This window comes from Phasianus colchicus, chromosome 10 (genome assembly GCF_987193195.1).
Source record: "Phasianus colchicus chromosome 10, bPhaCol1.hap1.1, whole genome shotgun sequence".
Taxonomy (NCBI): domain Eukaryota; kingdom Metazoa; phylum Chordata; class Aves; order Galliformes; family Phasianidae; genus Phasianus; species Phasianus colchicus.
The window spans coordinates 8,011,542-8,036,267 of NC_143445.1; the positions used below are offsets into that span (position 1 = coordinate 8,011,542).

At 36.9% G+C, this 24,726-nt stretch overlaps 1 long non-coding RNA gene across 2 annotated transcripts in view; it reads left to right on the plus strand.

The window, feature by feature from the left end:
- Positions 1–3,441: 3,441 nt before the first annotated feature.
- Positions 3,442–24,726, plus strand: part of LOC116230833 (uncharacterized) — a 120,513-nt gene continuing 99,228 nt past the window's right edge. Inside the window, exons 1-2 of one of the 2 annotated variants that reach the window (XR_016469587.1) lie at positions 3,442–3,550; positions 17,835–18,045. This is a non-coding gene — a long non-coding RNA (uncharacterized LOC116230833). The other variant, XR_016469588.1, reaches the window with a different exon arrangement.

Below are 24,726 nucleotides of genomic sequence, written 5' to 3' on the forward strand. Positions count from 1 at the left end.
AAAAGCTAGAGTCAAATAACGTAAATTAACACAAAGTAATTTAACATCCTTCAAACACACAAGGAGATAATTTACTACCCATTTGGTTAATGTCCATGTAGGCAGAAGAAATACACCAGTTTCATCATAATAGTATCATAAAGATACTACAAGATAGTAAAAAAAGAATAAATAAAAAGGATATTTTTCTTATTCCTTACCATCCTAAAAGGTTCCATAATGTGGCGATGCAAAGGAAAAGAAAGCTTCTATGGGGAAGGGCAAGATAGCTGTTTTATGTAAGCATCATATTGAAACAAATTACAGTGAAGTTATAATATCTAGAAAGTCAAGAGAAGAAAAGGAGCATCTTTTATTTTCAGGCTTCAGATCCGCGATGCAGGGCAATGCTTGTAGAGCAGTGAAATATTAATCAGTAGGTAATTCATAAAAAGGTGGAACCATTTTTAAGATGTGTTTGACAATCACTATGCTACGTGGCCTCCAGAATGGTATCTCTATCTATATAGATACAGCATGTGTATCTGTACACTGTCCAGGAGCTTATAAAGTGGAGTCTCCTGAGACCTGACTGTTGCTCATCTTGCTTTTTTGTGTGTGCTGCTGAAGAATCTCCTATAAAGTATTCATGGAGAGAGAGGGCATGAGATGAAATCTATTTTGACCTGATAGATAATTCCTTCATTTTTGAGAAGAGTTAGTTAAAGCTAAATGACACAAGAAATTATTGGCATCATAGTTAAACTTGACAGCTTTTGATACGACAAGCTCAGGTTGTTGTCTTTTTTTTTTTTCTTCTGATTTTAGTTCGTCCTGATATAGCCTAGTAAAGAAAGTTGTAAGTCAGATCTGAACAAACAGTAGTAATAGATTTATTGATTTGCTTTGTCAATACCTTTGGACAACTCCTGAAAGAACTCTAATTATCTTAGAAAACAAAGTCTTTGCAAATGGCAATTGCATGATTGATTAGTTGCCACTCCTTTACCTTGTGGTCTGAAACACGTTGCTAAGAACTCTAATTCAGAAGTTCAGCCATTTGAAAGAGGCTTTTGAGCATGGATTTTTGTTACAGAACAGCTCCTAAAGCTCCAGAAACTTCCAGAAGCTGAAGATTTTTAGAATTTCCTCTTTGCTGTATAGAGAAATTAATTTCAGAAGGCTGCATTAATGAAGACTTAGTGATTGACCTGGTAAAGCCAAACACAAGCTTACTACAGGACTTTGAAGAAGAGAATTTTTTCTACACTATACATATTTTCTCTAGCACCTGTGCAAAAGGAAACCAATGTTTTTGGAAAAAAAATAAAAAGCGTAACTATTCTTTACCAATCTTTTGGTGATTGGGCAAGGTGAAAGCAGATTTCAGAACCATGCTTAGGGGAGTATCTGCAACACCGTTTTATTGAATGAAGACTAATGGGACAGAAAATCTAATTACTAGGACTCCATAGAGGTGATCAGGCATAGAAAGGGACACTTATATGTCTTTATGAAAGCATATGTTCCAGAAACTTGAGGAATTACAGCAGCCCAACCAAATAAAATACAACTGCACCTTATGATATACTGTAGAACTGCAACAACAGGAATGTTTATACGCAGTGCAGTGCTTTTCTGATGAGCCCATTAACTTTTAGTTTCTAATAAGAAAAGGAAACATTCAACACTGCCTGCAAAACTTTTCCCCAGAACCTAAAGAGGTTGGAAGATAAGGACAGAAATGTGGACTTTAACTGGAGATGTCATTGAGATGACAGAAGGATGTATCAAGACATTGATAACGTAGAAAAGTTGCATTTGCAGCTGATCTCGCCATTAATAAGTCGGCTTGCACTGCCTCAGTAAGAGCTAAAATGGAAGATAAAATAATTGCTTAATCAGAATCCCCCTCTTGATGCAAAAGCTACTTTTTTTATGTCTGTCAAAATATGACAGACAACCTCTTGTCATAAATAGAGAACATGGGAAGTGTGCTGTTGCATAGATTCTCCATTATCAATCTGTTGGAGGAGACTTGTACACTTCTCTCCTATTCTGCAAGAGAGATTCATATAAAGCCACAACAGAGTTTTGCAAAGTGGGTCACTCTCAAATGTCTTTGTTATCTACTCCATTTTGTACAGGCAGGAAGAACATCTCTGAAAGGTAGAATGCTCCCAGTCAAGATAAGGAGATAAAACCTGTGTTATAATCCTCAGACCAGTGCCAAAATATTTGTGGTGAGCCCCTTGAAATGAAGTGCTGGTAAACCCTAGAATCATAGATCCTTCTGAAAATACTCTAATAGAATCATGTGGTTATTAATTGTAGCCATAGCAGCTTTGTGCATAACCCAGAAATCCCATCCCCCTTCTTTAATGTTATTCATTTTATATAATCAATACATGTCAAGCTGAGTTTTATGGATACCGTATTTTTCAGAAAGCAATAGGACATTTTTTTTTTTTTCCATAAAATAAAAGCTTCATGTGTGAAGGAGGAGTATACTTAACTGATAAAGTAGGAGTTTCACTCGTTATATTCCTATAAAATCCTTCTTAATTAAAAAGTGTGATCAACATAGCTAACAGCTATAAAAGGGACATCTGTGCCCTATGCATTTCATCTCTATGCCTGAGAGCTCTCCAAACCTCCCTCCTTCTTAGATCAATGGCAAAAAAGTATAACTTATTATCTCTATTGTACTTATGATAAACAAAATTGTGGGGCTGGGCTGATACGAGTGCTGGTGCAAGGTGGGGAAATAAGAGCAGGGGCCTTAATAAAACCATCTTAAGAAAGAGGAGTAACTGATTATGGATATACTAGACATTTTTGATAGATGTAAACCACTGCTTTTTTTTTTTTTTTTAATGTAAAACCTGGTTTTAGAAAAGAGTTAATGTATAAACTGTGAAATGTTTTAGCAATATGAAATCTGGTTTTGACTCCATGGCTCAGTCTCGGCACTACCCCTGTCTGTGGTGCAATAAACTCAGTTGAGCTGCGTGTAATCTATTTACAAAAACAGCAGCTTTGCAGTCCTTGATTTGTGTGTCCTTTTAATTTCTCCATCCCTGTTGAGTCTCCCTCTGATGCACCATGCCATGAAGATGATTAACCTCCAGCACTTTATCAGCCCAAGATCCACAGCTGTGGCAGTGCGAGGAGCTGTCCTGGTGTAACTGTAGTGCAAGCCAGGCCTGAAGACCAGGTGCTGGGTCTCTGCCCGCTAAGTGCAAAGCCGTTTCTTCCTCACAAAAGCTAGCAATTTGCTTAAATCCTGAGAATAAACCTTAAATGCTCAGTAAGATAAGATTGATAAGAGGCAACCCCAGCCTCTTATCAAATAGATGGCTAAACTGACCCCCAGGCGGGCTTGGGAGGCAGGGTTCTCCAGACAGTTCTGGAACTTTCTCCTGAGCGCCCCTCGCACCCTCAGGAGCAGCTGCTGGAGGAACCCACAGGTGCAGTGCAGTGCAGTGATCCCGGCAGGCACGCACAGACACCTGAACCCAGGTGCAGCTGTTCTGGGCACCAGAACCTGGTGTTGCCCTTCCTTGGGAAGGTCAGTTTGACACGATCTTTGCTGTTTTTAAAATTTGTTGCATTATTTTTTCTTTGAGAGTCACTTTGTGCTTTTGAGCAACGTGGGGCACTGTGCAGTGGCTTTCCTTTTGCGGCCTTTGTCAAGGAATGGTGTGAGAACAGTGCTTTGAGTGTAATGTAGAAGCAGTCATTTTAAAACACAGGGCTCTTGCCCTTTCAGGTTTAACATCTTTTATTAGGAGATAGAAAAAGGCACCAGTGCAATAGCAGAGCTTGTGTCCCCTTGTGTGCGACCCAGGCAGCAAAGTGCTCATGTTGGCCTTGTGCTGCCCATGAAGGGCAGATCAGCCTTCAGGTGACAAGGGCTGCCCCAGCTGCCCGGCCTGCCTGCTTCTGGCTGGGCAGGGGGCAGCTGGCCCAGATGAGTCAAACGTGGACATCTTGGAAGCACGTGCAGAGGAGAAAGAATAGCACCGACCACCCCAGCATGCTGGTAAGGAAAGAAAACACCAGAGGGCTGTTGAAATATTCGCAGAGGATTAGCACAGAGTTACTATGTTTAGCACAGGTGTTTCTGTAGCTGTGATACATTAGGGAAATTTACAATATTCAGTGACTCACACTTTCTCCCATGTAGTATGGTACTTTGTTTTACTGGGCTAGAGCACAAAGCAAGGAGGAACGTGTGCTGCTGTTTTGCTGTTTTGGTTTTCCTGCGATGTCTAAACTTTGTGAGCTTTTGTTTAATCTAAATGTGGTGTTCTGTGCTTTTTTTTTCCCCTCTCCATGAATGCACTAAAAGAAAACATGTTAGCACATAATGCTTACAAGGAAACACGTTTGACCAGAGACATCTAGAAATGTTCTATTGTTTTCCTATGTGGAATTGCATACTATAAACTACTATCACTAGCAAAATTGTGGACCTAGATCTCAGTAGATCTGCTATATCTTTTTCCTTTCGGTGATGCTCAATTCAGCAAGGGGATCTGAAAAGGGGTAGAAAATGTTGTTGGATGTGGTTTTGTGCCACTGTCTCCCTAAGTTTGTCAATCAAGTGGTAATAATTATAGCTCAGAAAATATTCTGGTGTTTTAAATATGCAGCTGAACTGCACTTGTATTAACTCAGTCTTTAAATAAGTTTTATTCCTGTTTTAAGATTGAATTCTGTTGCGTGGAAAGCTGAGGAGGTACTAGACATGGCAGTGCATAGGCACAGTGGGATGGACTTGAGCATTTCAAACTACAGTATGGGTAACCCATGTATAGCTTCTCCACATTTTCCCCACTCATCCTGTCAGGAAGAGGATAGATCTTGGACAGGCTAGTTGTGTTTTCATTACTGCAGAGTGGAAGAAAGGAGAGCTATAGATGTCATAGCTGCTGGGGTCCATCTAGCAGTGTGTTCTCTTGTAGGCATATCTGCAAGTCTGCTGTTTCTACCACGTTGAAAATTCAAGAAGAGAACTGTTTCTTCTAGAAGAAAGAAAACTGCATTTTTGGGAAGGATTGTGTATCAAGAACCTGAGATTAGGCTTTCAAAAGACTCTGGCTTTACATTAGATGACAAGGTTTTCAAACCAGATCTGTACACTGTGTATTGCAATTCCTTTTAAATGTTATCAGAAATGTCTGTTGCAACATTCTATAAGGTTCCATATGTTCCATACCAGTCCCACTGCAGAGGAATAGCTAAAAATGATCCTTTAGGCTGCTAATGAATTCAGTATTGATATTAAATGAGTGAATAGCTTGTCTCTTATTGTAAGAATATCAGTAAAACATTAAAGAATAAAAACTGAATGCAATAGAAACTAATGTAGGAGCTTGATCATCTTGATGCTTAAAAAGGATAGAGACATATTCTTACCCTTTAGTAATATTTAATTTCTACAAAGAAAATAGTGTGTTTTTCTGATAAGTTCCCAAAAGGATACAGGATGGTACTGAAGGTATTCTCTGCTGCGTGAGGTTGCTGCTGTGTAAGGGAATGAAAAAGAGATTAAAAGAGATCAAAAGTAAGGAACCAGCTTGTCACTTTGTCTTCCAGTGGGGTACTGAGGGCTGACATTTAAGAGAAAAAATCAACTAGCACTGCTATAACTTCTCAACTGAACAATTTGATCTTGGAATTTCTAATGCTCCACAATGCCTTTTTAAGAATAAAACTGTAGTTTAGGCGGCCTATCCCAGTTGTAACTTGATGACTTTGTATTTGATGACTGTTTCTTCCATTACTACTTTCTTTGTTAAAACTCGTCCTTATTAAATTTCCATTTATGCTGTGGAAGGAACATAATAAAAAATACAGTATTCGCTATGTGGGTGAGTTGCTGTAGCAACATTATTTTTAGAATACCCTGTATTGTGTGCTTGATCTTTCAACTTTTTCTATCTGATACGCTAAGAATATACATTGTGTGATTATTCTGTATTGTGTCTTTAAATATAAACATTTAATGATGAGCCTTAAAGCATAATGTCTTCAAAACAAAAGGGGAGCTAGAATGAACCTTTATGTTTTGCCACACTCAGATTGTATGACCTTATCTTTCCAAGAAAGCTTTTAAGTTCGAGGAAGGATTGTACTTTGTTACGTAGTTCTGTGATTTATAAAATGGAGGTTCCAATACATTGTATAATTTCATGGAGAGCATCTCTAAAACTCAACCAAGTGTTTAGGGTGCATGTACTGCATGTACTGTAAGTACCTGTCCTGCAGTCAAAAGGTGTGACAGCAGGTTACAGGGATACACCAGAGCTAATTTCAAACTGATTGCTATGTAAGTGCAGTAGTGCTTTACTAGTAGTAAAAGCTAAGCTGCATAAATAAGAGTGGTGGTGTTGTAATTTTAACTTGGTGATTTATAGTTATCTCTTTTCTTGAAGGACAGTATTTAGGATCTTGAGAATCTAAGACTTATGAGATCTGTGTGTGTGATAGAAAAGACATTTAAGGACTTGCAGTAAGATCCTGGTGGGATTTGAGGCATCTTGGAAGAAAATGAAACATCCATCAGTATTTTGTGTTAAATACTTGTGAAAATCAGGAGTTTTCTTTCACCTTGCATTTTCTTGAATCAATTAAGGATGTCCAACAGCTTACCTTATTAGACTATGTGAAAGCTAGTTCAGGTTTACCGATTCCTTTGCTCTTGATTCATGATTGTCTGAGAGTACTTTGTCTATTGATAGAGCCAGATATGTGGAGGTATTATTTATGTTCTCTTTAAGTGCATATATAAGACAAGCTGATAAGGGACAGGCAAGCACTTGTGTTCAAATGCATTCCACATATATTCAGTAATCTCATTTGTACCAATAATGCCTTTTATGGAAAAATTGCAGAGGGGGAGAATTTTTTCTATTAAAAGAAAGAAGTTTTCCTTGGATTTATTTTTATTGTTATTATTTTATATATTTTTTTATACATATATATAAATATTTGATCTCCAAAACGAGGAACAGATGCATGCTACGTTAAAATGGAGCAGAGATGTACATTACATTCCTTATGTCTTTTTAAAGATGCAATTGTGAATTATATTCTTGTTGCATTTGTAATTAGAGGGCGGAACAGATGGTAAAGAGTTGTTCTAAAGCATCGTGTCAATTAAAATTATCCATTTTGCTAAACTGATTGTTTGCTATAAGAGGATATTTCACTATTGGAAAAACACTCAGCGTGCTGATATGTACTTGATTATTACAGCTCATTTGATATGAGCACACATGAAGTATATATACCCATACATACATATATACCTGTATTAATTACATGTTTTATATGCCTTTAAACATCAGCTACTATATTTGTGAAGGAAAGTGAAACCTTATAAAAGAAAACAAAAACAATGAAAAAACTTGAGTAAGATTCTATGTGTTTGGAGATAAGACTTGCTGTTGTATTGTTTCCTTATTCTCAATATAAGCTGGAGCTAAATTGCAGTTGAGGATAATTTATTGAATGAGATGTTATGTTATAGGACACAGCACAGGCAATTACAGCATTGTTTTTATTACACTGCAGAAGCCTTCTTTATTTTTAATCCCAATATTTTACCTATCATCTCTTGTTTATAGATTTATAGTACTTCAAGAGCTGGTGATATATATACTTTTAATTTGTTTGTTTTTCATGCCAACTGTATCTATTTCATCCTGTTTTCCAATATACAACATGCACTGAAGTAATGTTATCCATTAGCTCTGTGTGTTGTTATCCATTAATTCTGGAAATTTTAGATATCATAAGGTTCTTTCCCAGTATCCAAAATGCCTGGGTTGTAGGGAGTTAGGAATGCATGAAAGAAACTGGAGGAGTCGATCCTAATTTTTTAAATACTTTTATGTGTGTTTAAAACAAAACTATTCTAAAAGCTTTGAATCGACCTAAAATGGGTCTCATGAAACATTCCCGTATTTATATTCAGTATGTGTTCAAAATATCTCTGACCTCTTTATACGTGAAACATCTGACTCCCTGATTGCTTCCTTTGCTAGAAGGTACACCACGGTGGGTATAAAGGAAGCACCTTAGGATGTTTCATTTTGAGCACTGAACTACAGTCCATTTCTATAGCAGAGTGTGATGTAGTTCGGAGAAGAGGCTGTTTGTGTGTAGAGTGCTGCATGTGAAGATCATTGTGGCTCCACATGGAGGAAGTACAGCCACAGTGAACACTAGGCCCACTCAGGAGGAGTGAACTCAGTCGGTTCACAGCATTTTTTAAAAACTAGATCTGACAGATAAATGACTAAGTATATTTCTTTAGCCATCCAACGTTTTTACTTAATGAGGCAAATTGTCATTGACTCTGCTTGTTGTCTATAAATTCTGACTGACTAAGTCTTTGTAATGTCAGACTGGTCAAAGGCATCACTAAATTGCACATAATGCTTAGTAATTGTCCTTAGCTGATAACATATTGTAATTTCATTTGTTCAGTAGCATTTGTCCAGAATAGTGTTTCCTGAATGGGCTATTACTTTTACTTTCTTAAAATGGGTAATGTAACCTCTGTGAACAGTTTATCTACTTCAGTTTCTTGTATTATTGAAGGTACAAATGCAATGTAGCTAAAGGAATATCTGGTGAAAGTAAAGCAGTGGCATCGATTATTTGCATATATATAACTAGGCTAAGACTTTTAGCAAAGTATTGTGTCTTTCTTTAATATGGCATAGAAAATGAAATCTAGCATTAATGTTCCACCTTTGCTATTGTGATGGGGAAGCTTTCCTGGGGAACTGAGGAGTGGTGGCTCACATCAGCACAATCCCTTTCAAGAAGACGCTTTTCTGTGTCATTATAGTCCTCAAAATATGGTTTTCTTGGTAAATAATAAGCAATGTTTGCTATAACAAAGTTAGCTGCATTAAGACTGACTCTTGGCTTTATTCCAGTTACTGTATAATTATGTTTTCTTTACTTGTGAATCACATCTCCTAATCTTTCCTATTCGTAGAAAAGCCAGAAATGAAAAACCAGTAAATCTCCTGGCACTGCCTTCTGGCTCTGGGGATATATATGGAAACATGCATGTGTTGTGCATCATTCATTATGTCCTTAACAAAATCATACTTAATTTCTGAATGTTGGAATATTATTTATTTATTTAAAAAAAAAAAAAAAAAGCATATATTGCCTGTCAGGCACTAAATTGATTGTTTGCATTTCTCTAATCCTCAGACCATGTCTCTCATATACAAATACTTCAAATCTCTTCTGCTAAATAAAACTGTTGTGTAGCAGGCTTTAGGCTTCTTGTGGGAACACATAATCCTAACATGCCCTCCGACACGCTGCCAGGAGGACAATTTTTATTATTAAGTTGTGCAGAAAAAGAAATCATCTTGTAAGGTCTGCTTGTAGCTACTTCCGACTGAGGCCTTTACTCTGCACCCAGAATGTTCTCGCTGGCTATGTGCTTAAGTGCTTTGCTATGATGCACATATCTTCTGGTTTTAGAACTGTGCCTCAGTGCATCGTTTTCCAGCCAGGCAGGAAAAATGTTGGTCCAACCCCAAAGAAAAGAAATCAAAGCTGAATATGTAACAAGTCATGCTTTCTGGTTGAAGGACCTTCAAGCAGTGGAAATGTAAAGCAAAAGAGAATTCTTCATTATATTCAACTCGTTTTGCTGGACAAGCAAACCAGGCATCAAGCATCTGATCAAATTCTAGCTGTTCATCCAACATTTGGGAAGAAACATATAATCAGTGCACAACCTGCAGTGAGAAGGAAACATGAAACTAATGTTCAAAAAACCCCACTTTAATAGAGAGACCCATTCAGCTGGAAGAAATTTCCATTACTTTCTCCTTAAGTGTATGTTTCACACCTGTAAATTTATCTGTGCTGATTCAGAGCCACCATCTCAGTCTCTGGTCACATTCTAATTTGATTCATGTCTGTGAGTTACACTGGGGGTATGAAACCTTACAGATTAACTGAGCCTGAAGAATATTTCTTTATTTCCACCCCTAATTCAATGTATTTTATCTGGATAATCATAGATTACAAAAATTAGAAATGCTCAGGTAAGAATCTATAAGATGTGGTGAAATAAGATTCATCACATTATCTTATTCTCTTGCTCCACCTCCATTGCCTCCCCCGCTCTCCCCCCCCTCCAATATTTTAAAGTATGATATGCTAAAATTCTTTATCTTCTGGAACAGTATTTATGATTTTTCTACAATATCAGATACAAACTATCTTCCAATAACATGCAAACATGTAAAGGATACCCAAAACAGCTTTAGTTAGCTTGACACATCTGCATAGGAGAGCAAATGTTTCTGCCCAACAAAGGTTGACTAATAGGAAAGACCTTTTTAAGAGAAATGGTGTGATCATATAATTGCATTTGTCCTACGAAATGTTTCTCTTTCACCTTGGGAAGGATTTCCAGTTTCTAAACTTGTTTTATTGAGCAAAGTATTGTACTGGAAACTAGTATGTCTCTATTGTTTCTTTATTGAAGGTGTATTAAGTGTTGTAAAAATATTTTGATAAATAATAATTTTGAACTTTGTTCAGCACTTGAGTAAGTTGCTGCAGTTTAACAATCCGGAGCATTAGGCAGGGAAAAAAATATAGAGGAGGAAAGAGCAGATTAGAAAGCAAATATTACATAGAAAAAAAGGAATACATAGAACAACTAGAACCAAGATAAGGCCGTGTGGGTTGGAATGGATATGATTTTTGCATGTGTCATCCTGATTTACAGTTAAATCTGTTTCTCTTCCTGGCTACTAAGTAAAAATTTCACTATGGAATTCAGAACTTACTAGTTCACCCTTAAATTTAAGCTCTCTATAGTCAATGGATCCAAATTTGTTATTTGAAAAATTAAGTTTAGATTTAGGTATTCTGTATACCTACCTAAGAAAACATCCAAGCTAGTAATTTAGATTTACTCCTTTACTTTTGCATGTCTCTTTATTTTATTTTATTATTATTTGAATATATATTTCCTTTCTAAAGGCACTGCCTTGATCATATAGTTTAAATCTAAAGTGGGAGACAGGAGATCTGCATTCACTCTTCTTTGGGGAGATAAGATAAAGCAAGAAGTGCTCGGTCCCTACATTATAGTAGAGATGCAGGATGAAGCATCCACCTCCAACAGTTTATCAGCAGTTTAAATTTGAAGCAATGAGTGGAATGATTGATAAGCTCAGATGCTGGCTGCTAAAAATCAGCAGAATTTCTAAGGGGTTTTGTTATCGGTAGGCCTAAAGTATACCATTGATACATCTATTCATCACGTTACTCTTAGATTGAATATATACTCTAGCATTTAAATAGCCAAAAAAATATTATTTTTCTTTTTTTTTTTTTTAAGCTGAGATTTCCAAAACTCCTTTCAGGTCCATATTTCTCATTTATTTAAAACAACAACAACTAAACAACCCTTCAGTCATACTTCTGACACTATAAAGGATTAAAGGAATGTGTTAAATAACGTAAACAGCTTTATGCTGTCTTCTTCCAGTTGTTGATCTTCCATCCTCAAAATATCTAGGGGGATCAAAATAGTCCTTGTCTTCAGTCAGAGATACTGGGCTTACACTATTGAAAAGAGATTCCTACTTTTAGGTATTGTAAATGATGATTGAAACTGAGGAGATGTGGCAGAATATTTAATGAAGTGTATGTTCTACAACTTTTCTTTTTATGTGCTAAATATAAATGAGGAAAAAGTTTAAAACTTTTTTTTCAGTGTGCTTGCCTTTGGTCTTAAGAAAGGACTATGGTGGTGGTCTTGAAATAATTATAGAAAATCAGGCTTTTCTTGACCAGTTCACTATTTTTTCAGTGCTGTTTCTGTTCTGAAGTAGCATAAAAATTTGAATCCTGCTTAACTAAGCCTTTTGGTTATAAACATGTCACTTTCTTCAAAAGCTACCACACTTCAGCTGCTCTGTGGAAACTATCCCCTATGTGGGCCCTTGCAGCAAACACAAGATAATTTGACTCAGACGTGCTGGAAAATGAGTGACATGACTGCAATTTTCTTGGAAATGAAAAGTAGACAGGCAGATCACTCATCATAACTCTGAGCCTATGTGCAGTCATGTACTAAGTCATAAAAGATTAGTCATGTATCATCATCCTAAAGTATATTTTCCTGAAGTTTTCTGCTAATTTTGTCCATCTAAAGAAAGGCTCAGAGGCCCTATGCTGAATGCTTTCTCCATGCAGCTGAAAAGCCAAGAGAGTATGTGGTTTTTGTTGTTTTTGTGTGTTTGTGTGGTGTTTATTCATTGATGCTTCTTTTTAAATATATAGCATTATATAGAGGCTTTCAGACACACCACACTTTGTGAATAATCCAAATGTTAATAGATTATCCCTTGCTAACTGGCTAAATAACAAACAAAAAAATGTGATTTCCTGTTAGGCTATGTACTGAAATATACAATAAAAATACACAGTTCTTTAGAGCATAGAGCATTGGAGAAGACATTTGGACAAAGTTGCAGCTTATCCTGAAAATTTTGCCCTACTTTTTTCAGATAATACCTGCTTTGTGATCTGTCATATAGCCTCAGTGACATAATAGAGAATGTTGCCAACTTTTTTCACTTTCTTTGGTTTCAGTAACTCCAACAGAGTACAAGTATTAAAGCTTCTAGCTTTTGGCCACCATAAATCGCATCATGTGCTGCTGCTTCTTTTGTTGGGGGCTCCAGAACTGGATGCAGTACTCAGGTGGGGTCTTATGAGAGTAGAGTAGAGGGGCAGAATCACTTCCATCGACCTGCTGGTCGCTCTCCTCTTGATGCAACCCAGGATACAGTTGGCCTTCTGGGATGCAAGTGTGCATTGCTGGCTCATGTTGAGTCTTTCACCCCCAAAATCCTTCTCCTCAGGGCTGCTCTCAAGCCACTCTCTGCCCAACCTGTATGTGTGCCTGAGATTCCCAACCCGGATGCAGAACCTTGCTTCAATGGGATCAACACTCTTACAATAATTTGATTTTCGTTATTAAACTATCTTGTAAAAAATGCTGTTAGACAGTGTTACTTTGTGAAAAATGCCAACTCTTCAGTTACCTGAACTCTGAAATTTTTGGAATAGATAGATGTGGTAGTTTTATGAATTTTCTTGTTGGTATTCTGCATCGTAACATCATTCAGTCCACTGGGAGTTAAAGAGTTAAAGCTGCCGTTCTGATCTTGGACGAACAGAGTGAAATACAGATCCTAGAAGACTTCATTATTCTGTTTCTGTTTCCTGGTTGGTGGGAAAGATAAAATTGACTGGGAGTCACGAGACCATCTTTCTTTTGCCTGCCTTGGCTCTGTGTGCTTGCTGCATTAGAATAAGGCCTTTGATTTCTGAACGCTTTCATTTGTTTGATTTATTAGCTTCAATTCCAATTATATTGTATTATATTGTGTTATCTTGCATTCTGCTATCATATTTAGTAAATTAGTTTTCTCCCTTAGCTTGTTGCTGCTGTTTTGTTTTAAGGCCAATCTCCCTATCTTTCCCCTATTCCTCTTCCCCCTTTCATGGGATCCCTCTGTCCCTGTTGGTTGCAGAATTGGGCTGAACTGGGCCAGAACTGTGACAATGGGAGAAGGGGGAAGTGCGTAATAATCACGAGGTGGGCTAAATTTAAACACATTAAAATAATCAAAACTTTGTGTATTTTTTCAAACAATTTCAGCTCCTGACTTCTCTTTCTTTTTTTTTTCTCAAGTATTAATGTATTTCCATTATTTTTATTGAGCCTTAGTACTATCTTTTGATCCAATCCTACCATGTGTTAGCTTTTCATCTTCTGTGCAAGGAATGATGGTATCTATAGAACAACGGAAGATGAGGGTTCCACTCTGTCTTGAACTCAAGCAGAGTTATTCTACAAAGGAACCAAGGGAGTGTTTGGTTATTTTAATATTGTGTTTACAGAACATTATGCTTTTAAAGACCTAATCTGTTCACCTCTTTTTTAGGAATGGTTATTGCCTACCCTGTTTTTTCAAGAGGATTTATGAAATTTAAACTTAATTGGCTATTTAAAATGAATTGTTCATTCCCTTATTTAGGATCCAAGATAAGTATATCTTATTTTTATGAGCCACTAAGCATGGAGATCTCTTATCTGTTTAAATACGTTGATGTAAGATGAGTTTGTTAGTGTTGGCTCAAGTGATTTTGCAAGCAGTGGAACTTGATGTGACCTGCTGAACTAGGGACATTGATTTGAATTTAGGAAGCCTAGTATTTAATCCTATTTCTGACATAGTTGGTCTGTGCTTTAGTGTCTGTTTCCAAGTGCATTAACGTGAGTAATTATATTTACTTGACGATATACTGAACTTGATGTAAGTGCTAAGAGCAAGAAAGCAGAAAGCTTAAAAGAGGGAGGGTTAGAACTAGGAAGTTACTGACTCCTCATTAATTTACATCTGTGGTGTTTCCTGTTACAGTGCATACATGCTGACACCTAGGATGGGTTTGAATGGCTAAAATGAAAATAACTGAACAAAGATAAATTTAGCTATTTTCTGTTGAAAAGCCAATTCTAGCAGCATGGTATAATGTAATGATTAGGAGTTTTTATGGGTTTTTTTTCCCCCCTAATATATAGTATAGCAAATATGCAATTCTTTGGAATGCTGTTCTGTAGGTTATGATTACATTTATGGAAATTAATGTTTCTTTCTGTAAGGACTATGTAAGCAATTAATCTTTGGACTGCTTTTGAAAAACTATTACATAGCCAAGTTTCTGAAGTATATACGTAGTTCCTAAAAGGTCAGATGATATTCCTTTCCTTGCTCTATAGAAAATATGTAATTCCTTGCTCAGATCAAACTTTTCTAGAAAGGCTTGGTGTAGAAACAGTCATTGCATTTTTCACGTGAGTGGTGTTAATCTCAATTATTCCAAGTTAGCATGTGAACTAAGCCATTTGAAATCACAAAGGTAACTTAAAACTATCGCACCTAAACAATTCTTTAACTTTTTCTTAGTAAATCAGCTGGGCTGAAATAAAAGCTGAAGCTCTCATTAGATCATCTGACACAGGGAAACATCAGATACTTTGGCACCCGTGTCTAAGTTCTGAGAGTTGGTATGTTTCTGTGGAGGTAAGCTGAGAAAGAAAACAGACGTCACAAGAGCAGTGCCTGCAGCATCAGCAGGAGCAGGTCTAGATAATACTTTTCCTTCCTCTTTTCCTTGAGATGACATTGTCTTTTAGAGACAGGAATCCTCCGTGTGAAATCACGTAGCATGTGCTTAGACACACATAACCATTGAGAGTCCCTCTGTAGAAACAAATGGTTTAGTATTGCAGTTATTTTGCAGAGCATTTTTTACTTTGCTTGGCAAAGTCTCCAAGTAATGTAATTGCAATTATAGAGGCTTGAGGATGAAGAACATGACTGTTAATATTTTCCCAAAGTCCTGAAAAAATTTCTGAAATAGCTCTTGAGGGTGTTACAATGTAAAGAGGTTTATATTAAAAGTGTGTGACATAATGCGGTGTTCTTTCATTGATCCAAAGAGATTTTTTACCTTTATTCTGAAAAGATGCATGGGTGGCAATGTGCTGAGTACTATATTTGAAGCACATAGTGGGTAAAAAAAAAAAACAATAGTACTACTTTGATAGGTTCAGATATCATCTGTCAAGGTCTTTTCATCCACACATCTTTCTCCCCATTTTTATATTTTAATATAATCAGTGCTGTCAGATATCCCCAGAAAACTTAATACTATTGCTGTACTTTGGCTTGTGACATTATCACAATAGCACTACGTAGCAATTGCCTCTTACTACTGCAGAATGCAGGAAGTTAGCATTTAGTGCACATTTGACACTATGTATGTTATATTTTGGTGGATGTGTAGCTTTTAATTTATAAAATTGCTTTCATATAATATATGTATGGGCATAGCAAACTGCGTAGCTGAAAAATCTTACTAACTACTCCATGCTCAATGAGGCGCATTGAAAAGATTCTGAAAGCTAAAGAAAAATAAGGATTATTAAATTTTTTTTTATGAAGAAGATTTTAATTGGAAAAGCTATCACATGCGACTGAATCAGTGAGTCTACATTATATATAACTCACAAGAACACTCAGCACTGCTTTTCTTAATAAAAATGTTTTCTTGAATGGTGAAAGTTAGACAGTAATACACTGAATGGGAGCAGATGGCAGGAAGCTGGGCCTCTTGGTGAATTAAATTTAGGAAATTTAGTAAACCAGAGATCTCTGCATGGCTAAAGACACGGTGAACTGACACTGGTAGCCTGCCTGCCTTTCAAACAGTACATGCAACTGCGTATTTTGAAGGGAAGTTTGGCCAAATGACATTAAATAGGGCAAAATGGTGCTTTCTAATGGCCCAGAATTTCTATTTTGTTGCAATCTTAAGTGAAAAGCCATAATAGGAAACATGGATATAAGCACGATATACTTGAATATTTTCTTACAAACACTGCAGCTAGTGAACCTGACCCATTTTAAACTATATATTTAAACTATTGCAATTTTTCAGCAGTAGTACTGAACCCTAAGCTATTTGATCCTTAGATTTCAGGTCTTCAGGAGAATCATGGGAGCTTATTTCCTAATGTCAATGACAGTGTTTGGTCATTCATACCTTGCTTCAAAGTCTGAAACTGTTGCTCTCAACCATTTCTCTCACAGAGATTTGGTGACCTAGTAAGAGATCATTGCTATTAAACTTCTTAGAATGAAAGCAGCAGTGATACAAAATTACTAAGGAAATCACTGAGAAATTGTAAATAATCAGGAAGAGAAAAGAAAAAAACATCTACAACTGCATATACTAGACCAATATTATCCTGAGTTTTAGGTCAAGATACAGAATGTTGGAATGTCAATTAGGTATTTTGTATGCTTTCACGTAAAGTTATTACACCTTGGTAAATAAGGATTTGATTGAGAACTTCCTTGACATGACCTTTGTGATATACCCACACTAATAAATCTCTGTTGTTTAGTGCTCTGTGTTTCCCTTTCAAAGCTTTTATTCTCTCTCTCATCCTCAGCATATTAAAGTTACATCTTTACTTAATGTAGATTAGCTGGGGAAGGGGCAGAGCCAGAGTTTTGTTGTTTTTTGTTTTTTTAAACTAATCACCAGAGGCTATTTACTGCGTAGCTGGCACATGCTGCACGTTTTCCTGTGTTGGCAATTAAATAATTAGTTATCAGTGACTGAGTCAGACAGTACAATATGTTTCAGAAATAACAGGTTATGCATTTCCAAAGAAAATAAATATATGAGATTTTCCTGATATCACAGCTAGAGAAACATTCCATGAATTTCACCTAATTTAATCAACTTGATTTCTGAGAAACCATATGACTTTCTTAATGGGAATTTAGAAAAGAAAGGATGGTTCAGTAGCCAACATACTAGTACATCAGTTGGGAATAGGAATTACTTTCTTGTGCAGTATTCCATCTAGATTTGCTGTGGGTTAAAGCAGTTCTTTAAAGACTTTGAGGTAGAGATACTATAAATCACGTGTCTCTGTGATAGAAAAAGTTATTCCTAGAAATGTGTGGAGAGCCTCTTGTGTTGCTGGCAATGGTAACTTTGAAATATTTCAGGGATCTGCAGAGCTTTCCCAAGGCAGTGGGTAATGAGGTTACAGTAGGTGGTCCTGCAGGAGCTGGAAGAAATCTGTCCTTCAGCTCAGGGAAGAAGGAGCCTATGGGTAGGTAGAAAAGATGGTTTCTTAAAGCACAGAAGAACAGTAGAAGAAAACTGTAATCATTTTATATAAATTCCAGGGGACAGGATCTATGGAATACCATGGATGCTGGTGGAAAAGAGGTTCCTAGGAAGAGGGAAGTCTACTACTGTATGTAAGAAAATGCTTTCTGCAAGAGTGTTCCAGGCCACAGGAAGGCATTACTGGAAGTAAAAGGCCTGATGAAGAACTTCATACATGAGGAAGATAAACAGAATTCATCTCTCAAGTTTCTTCTTTGTGAGATCAAGGTAGCAATCTTTTCTTATTCATTATATCATGCAATCATTTTTTCTAGAGATTGTGATTTGTGACTTTTTCTTCTGCATGTAACCTTACCATTTTAGATGCTATTTCCAAAGCTTGATATTAATGAAGATAGAGTAGGGAAAAGAGGCTTATTGGAGCATACAAGATCCTGCTGTTTGTCACAGCATTCAGAGGTTTGATAGAGTCTGTGAGATGTTCTCACAAAATAGAGGGTAAAGTTCCAATGGAAAAGTGGGCTTTACAGCTTAAATCTTCTGAAGATGTTGTGTTGCATATTATTATTCCTGAAGAAATTCACAATTTTCTGTATTTTATGGTCTTAAATTTTTGGCTGCTTCCTAAGCCATTGTATAGCTGTACAGCTCATTAAAAATGTTCCCAATAACTGTTTAGTACTGAAGAGACTCTGAGAAAAGCACATAGATGGCCTCTTATGGGCTTACAGGAGCAGTCAAGCTACATCTGGTCCCTTGCCAGCAATTAGTATCTCAAGAGACCAAGAACTGGTACGTGATTTTAGCTGAAGCTTTTACCATCCTGTGTAGAAAGATATCGTATTGGTTACTTTGTGCAGCTTAGTACCTAAATTGTCCGTATTTTCTCCAGGATCTTGTTCCTGAATCCAGCTCACCAGGGTCTCATCCTTCTTAAACATTCATTTTGAATCACTTTGAGAGAACATGAGTGTAAAATGTAAAATAGGAAGCCCCAGGGTCTTGTCTTCATAGAACTATTTTTTTGTTTGTTTTTTTTTACTATGCTTACAGAGAGTCTGTTATTGACTTCTTCAAAAAGCCTTACAAAGAGCTGTCTACAGGGAACTGAATGTTTGGCTTCTGAAGCGGCCCTTAGTAGCAGAATACACACCTTCAGCACTGATGCCAAGGTGACACTAGTTACTCATAGCTGGGAGAACTATGAGAGCTAGAAGAGTCTTAGAGGTATCCAAGAACTGTAGTGACCTAAGCCTGTCGTGAGAATGGTCTGGAATAAACAGGCCATTTTTGGTACTAGCTGTAGTCAAATTTTTAACATATGCCACAGAACAAGCTAATGTGATTGCTGAAGCGGGATCATAGCATTTTAAATTTCTTTTACAAATGCCACGGATGGCTCATCTACTAATTCTAATGGCACTTCTTAGCTCAGTTAAATGCTATGGGCCCTAGCAGAGTGAACCAAGTAACTGTTTCATTAACAGAATAGCATGTAGCTGGGCTCTCAATAGCAGAATTATATTCATGTTGTTTAATATTGGTCTAGGTAGCATTTATTGTTTTGGACTAAACTGTAGAGTTTCACGTGGTGTTTGTACAGTTATTCCATCAGTTATCACTATAATTGAGATTATATCTAACAATTATATTGTATGCTCAGGTAAATATGAATACAGGGATAAGAAATGTCTTTGACCATAGCATCCAACAGCCCATCTATTATTTGTATCGGGAACATCAATAAAAATAATTTGCCACTCCAAAGGTCTTGAAAATGAGCATATGCTAACACACTGATCTCTTTGGAGACTTTGTAAACAATCATGATTTGTTTTCTGTCTCCAATTTCACCAATGCAAGTTGTATTTATGTTCTGTTTTCTATTTTGAGTCAATTGAATTAAAATTCACTTTATTTCATAATTACAAACATTCATTTTGACTAACTGACAAATCTTGCTGGAATTTTATTCCCAGATCTATCACTCACCAAAACTTACAGCAGCAAATGATTTTGATGCTGTCTAGTTTCTTTGAATTTTCTTCTTTGTACTTACATAACAACTGTGAATTTACATTCACTTGTCTCCCTGTGTTCCTGTGTGATTTTCTTATTGATTATTTTTATAATTCTTTTCTACTGGAATAGAATTAAGTATAAATAAAAAACACACCAGGAAGCTAGAGAAACATCTTTTGCTTATTACTAGATACTACAGAAGCCTTGTCTCATATAAAATGACTTCCATAGTAGATGGCAGGAGTCTTTTAAGGTTTCTACTAAACCTCACCTTAAAATAAGACTTGTGTGATAAGGGACAGAATCTCATACCCTCTGGAGTGGAATTAATTTTAAGTGATGTAGATAGAAACAAGATAATTTTCACAATAAGTAGCTACATAGCCAAGCTGTCACAGGCTGGGTCACGCTCTCTAATTTGGTTCCATTGACTAGTTAAGTGTGAGCAAGAAGATCAAAGGTACTATGTAAAAAGATACTCGCCCTCAGACTGTGAGGAAAATAATAACAAAAAGAAAATGATAAGATTATTCTTCTTACCAGCAGTTGGAGGTGATCATATTTCTGCCCTTTCTAATGTGCTGAACAGCTATGTGCCATGTGGTAAAAGCAAATGCTCCATTTCTAAGACAGCAGCTCCTGAATGTCCTCCATCCTTTGTTTCCTCGTTCTATCAAGAATGACATCAGCTTGAATGGACATTGTCAGGTGCTGCTGTTTACAGGCTTGCCTCTCCTATTTGTCCTGATAGGTGCTTCAAATTTCCCAGACTCTTCTGATCACTTTGAAAAGCTCAAGAGAAAAAGAGTGTATTTTAATCAGGAAGTGTAAACAGAAACAGCATGAACAGAGGTTATTTGAAAGGAAATGTCTTTAGCTAACATTTTGAAGTATTATTTTAATATTCTTACTTTTGTATCCAGAATACGTATCTGAAATAAGCAAGTTTGGCATTTAGGATGAAGAACAGAGGAATTAGAAGAATATAGAAAAAACTCAGATTCTGGTTTAAAATAAGGACAAATGAAAATGACATGTAGAAAGTCAAGTGAATAGGAAGAATGCTGTGGGGATTTATAAGCCAACTCTGTAGCATCTGTTATAATATGCATATTCATTCATTGCCTTTTTAGCTCTTGTGCATAGCAGTGGAGTCTAAGACAGTTGTATGTCAAATCAATTCTTATTTATTATGACCTAGGAACCATCTCAAATGGACTATCTTGAATGAAAGATTCAAAAGTCTATGGAATGGAGAATTAAGTTCAAGACACAGATGAACTTAATCATGATGTATATCTTAAACAGTTCTGATGGTTTAGAACAACGCAGGCCATGCTGTGCCCTTGTGTGAATGAATTAAGAACTGATCTTTTTCTGAAACTGGGTGAATAAAATTCTTGGAAGATGAAGAGCTATATATTCTTGGGATACGTTAACTTGGTGGGGAATATTTTTCTTTGATTAATCAACTTTCCTTCTCTTTTTTCAAGTTTGGTGAGGCAGGTTGCTGTTTTTTCTTGGTCTTTTTTGCGCTAAGGATATAAATGACAATCTACAAGCTAACATTATTAAAAGAATACCTTCAGAGCTGTTTACTTACTAGAATGTCATTTCAGCTGCAGAATCTGAAGAGCTCTGGCAAAAGCTATATTCTTGAGAGGTCTTGTAAGACAGGTAGAAATACGTGCTTATCATGCTCACCTACTGAACAGTATACAAAAGAAAAAACTCCACATTTAACCAACAAAGCAGATCTGTTACTAACTTCTGAGGCTTTCCTTAGCTTCAGTATTTCCTCTTCTCTCAACATAGTGACTACCTCCTCTGTTTTTCTTGTTGGTTTGCTCTACTTGCTTGTGAATGTTTAATATTGATTAGCTCTGCCCTTCACTCTGGGATGTCTGCCAAACACCTCATGCTAGCTATTACAGGATTAAATATATTTTGTCTATCTGGAAGAAGATTTTTCAGTCTCTGCTGTTCTCTGGCATCCAGCTTACAAGGGTTGCTTTAAAATTCCTTGCCTGGGGCCAAATCACTCCTGCTAACAACAAAACCTACAAGAAGGCCACCAGCAGGGCAGGAATTTTCATGTGGCTTAGAGGGCTGAATGTTTTAAACATCATCTTCTCAAGAAACAGACAGTTGAACTGTAGGCTGCTAGTCTTATAGTGCCATGGAATAGACAGCATCCTATTAAACTCTAGTTACACTGCTGCCACACCATTTACCTTTCTTGTGCTATGCTGAAAAATGCAACAATTGCTCAGCTTTTCAATTACATTCCTGTATTTTTCCTGGAAAGATGGTACATAAAGATATGTCATGGTTTTTGCTAGGATAGTTTACTTTCTTCATAAAAGCTCTCATATGATGCTGTGTTTTGGATTTGGGATGAAAATAGTGATAATACACCAATGTTTTAGTTGTTGCGGAGCAGTGCACACAGAGCCAGAGGATTTTCAGCTTCTTGTACTGCACTACCAGTTAGGGACTCGGGCTCACAAGGAGCTGGGAGGGGACACAGCCAGCACAAGTGACCCAGACTTGCCAAAGGGATACTCCATGTTGCGTGATATCATGCTCAGCAATAATACTATGCCAACATTGCGTTTGAACTAGTAAGAAGTCTAGCAAAGAAGGCAGGAGATCTGCATGGATGAGCAAGAAGATCATGACAATTGGACAGAAGAAACAAATGTACAGAATGTGAAAAAGGAGACTGGCCACTTGGGAGACATATAGAAATGTTGTCAGAGTATACAGGGATGCACAAAAAGAGAGGTTTAGGTCTGTTTGGAATTTTATCTAGTAAGGGGTATAACAGACAACAAGAACAGCTTCTTCAAATGTATCAGGAGCAAAAGGAAGACTAGCAAAAATGTGAACCTGCTACTGAATGGGGTAGGGGCCCTGGTGACAAGAGATTTAGAAAAGGCAGAGTTGGAAGCCTTCTTTGCTTTAGTATTCTCTTGAGGTTGGCTCTCTGGCACTCCAGACCCAGACACCAGGGAGGAAGTCCAGAGAAAGGAAGACCTTTTCTGGGTGGAAGAGGCTCGCATTAGAAATCTTTTGGATAAACTTAACTCCCAGAAGTCCTTGGACATTGATGGAATGCAGGGGTTAAACCACAGCAAGATACCATATTACCATTAGCTCAACTATCCTGCTGTTTCTCAGCAATGTCTCAAATAGTACTAAAGTTAGGGCATCTTATGTCTGCTTCAAACCCCTCCAGAGGGCCTCTCATCTGAAGGATTCTGGTCTTTTTTGGTCTCTTCATGCTGGCTGAAGAAGCATGGCAAGCATATTATTCTATTTCTTCAGTCTGATAAGAGTTTATATAAAATTCCATTTTCACTTGAGAGTAGCCACATAGCTAGTCTGTTGAAGTTGGATCTGGATCTTCCAGTTTAGGTCAATAGGTGGAATTACACTGCATTACTACTGTCTGCCATAAGAACACTGGCTCCCAGCCAGTGTCTAAAAGACAGCACTGCAGACTAGCTTATGCACTTAGCTGCTGCTTTGGTCCATAAACGTTGAGGTATTTAAAGCATGGACAGTTCTCATTACAATTAAAGGCCTTGATGTGACAATTGTCTGCTATACGTGGTATCTTGTGTCTTAAATGCAATAAGCTCTATTTATGTATGCTGGAAAAGAGCAGTCAGAAATACTACTTTTATTTATAGCCAGAAGATCATGTGCAGTGGCTTAAAGGCGCCTTTCAATCTTGTAAGTGGCTCATTGAGCACAAGGATTAAAATCCAGACATCAGAGTGTTTTTAAATATTGAGCTGAGCAAGTATCTTCAAAGCCTTCCTTTACTTAAGGAATTAATGTAATAGCACCTGCTACTGAAACCATGCTGGAGGTTTGGTTGCCACTCCCCCTTGCAGCCAGATAGACCTTAAGGGTACATGGTGTTCCAGTCAAATTCTTGTACTGAAGAGCTGCTTAGGAAACAAAAAGCAACACGAAAGTACTGCTTACATTGTAAATGTTGCATACGTTTATTAATAGAGCTAGTAGTGATGGAAGAGCCTGGCTTCAGTCCTGAAACTGTATAGTTTTTAGGCAGTTTTTCTTCCATTTCCCTCTTCTATGGTTCCTGTAATAGCAATGTGGAGCTCAGCATAAGCAAACCGGTTGAAAACATGTAGACAGTTCTGCCCTCCTGGTCTCTTAGCTGCAATGTCACGTCAGTATCCAAATATTTATGCAACCTTTTATCAATAAATATTCACTCATATATTTAATAACCGTGAGTGATTACTCATTCCAATTCTTCTCTGATAAGCACATCCTTAATTTACTGGGTGTAAAGAATGCAGCACAGTGTTTTGATCAACGCTACAAAAAGTTATTTATAGAGATAAGAATTAAATCCAGACTATATGCAGATTCTAGCATATGAATAACTTTCCAGGGGATAAGATAATGTGTGAACTTTGTCTTGACTGCATTAATTACTCAGTGTTATTTCCTGTGCACATATTCCTCTGTTTCAGTACGCTATTGTAAATATTAGGGGGTTTATACTTCTTCATTTCTTTCATCATTGGCAGTTACTAAGGAATAGCAGGAATATTAGAAAGTCACTCAATAGTTTACCTCAAGGTACCAGACGTATGTGTATTTAAGCATGCCTTCAAATTAGCTCCACAGTGATTTCGTCTTCAGAAAAGACTTTTCCAAAAGTCTCACTTATTTAAACTCTGCTAGTAGTGAGGTCTGCAACTTACATGAGCCTTTGTGCTCTGCGCTAGTACTGAAAATGAATATTCAGAGATATTACTTCCATCTCACTAATTTGTGAAATATATATATATATACTATGTATACCCTAATCTACATACTCTTCTGTATCTGTAATAAAAAGGACATGATAAGAGAATCAGGTAAAAAAAATCTCCATGT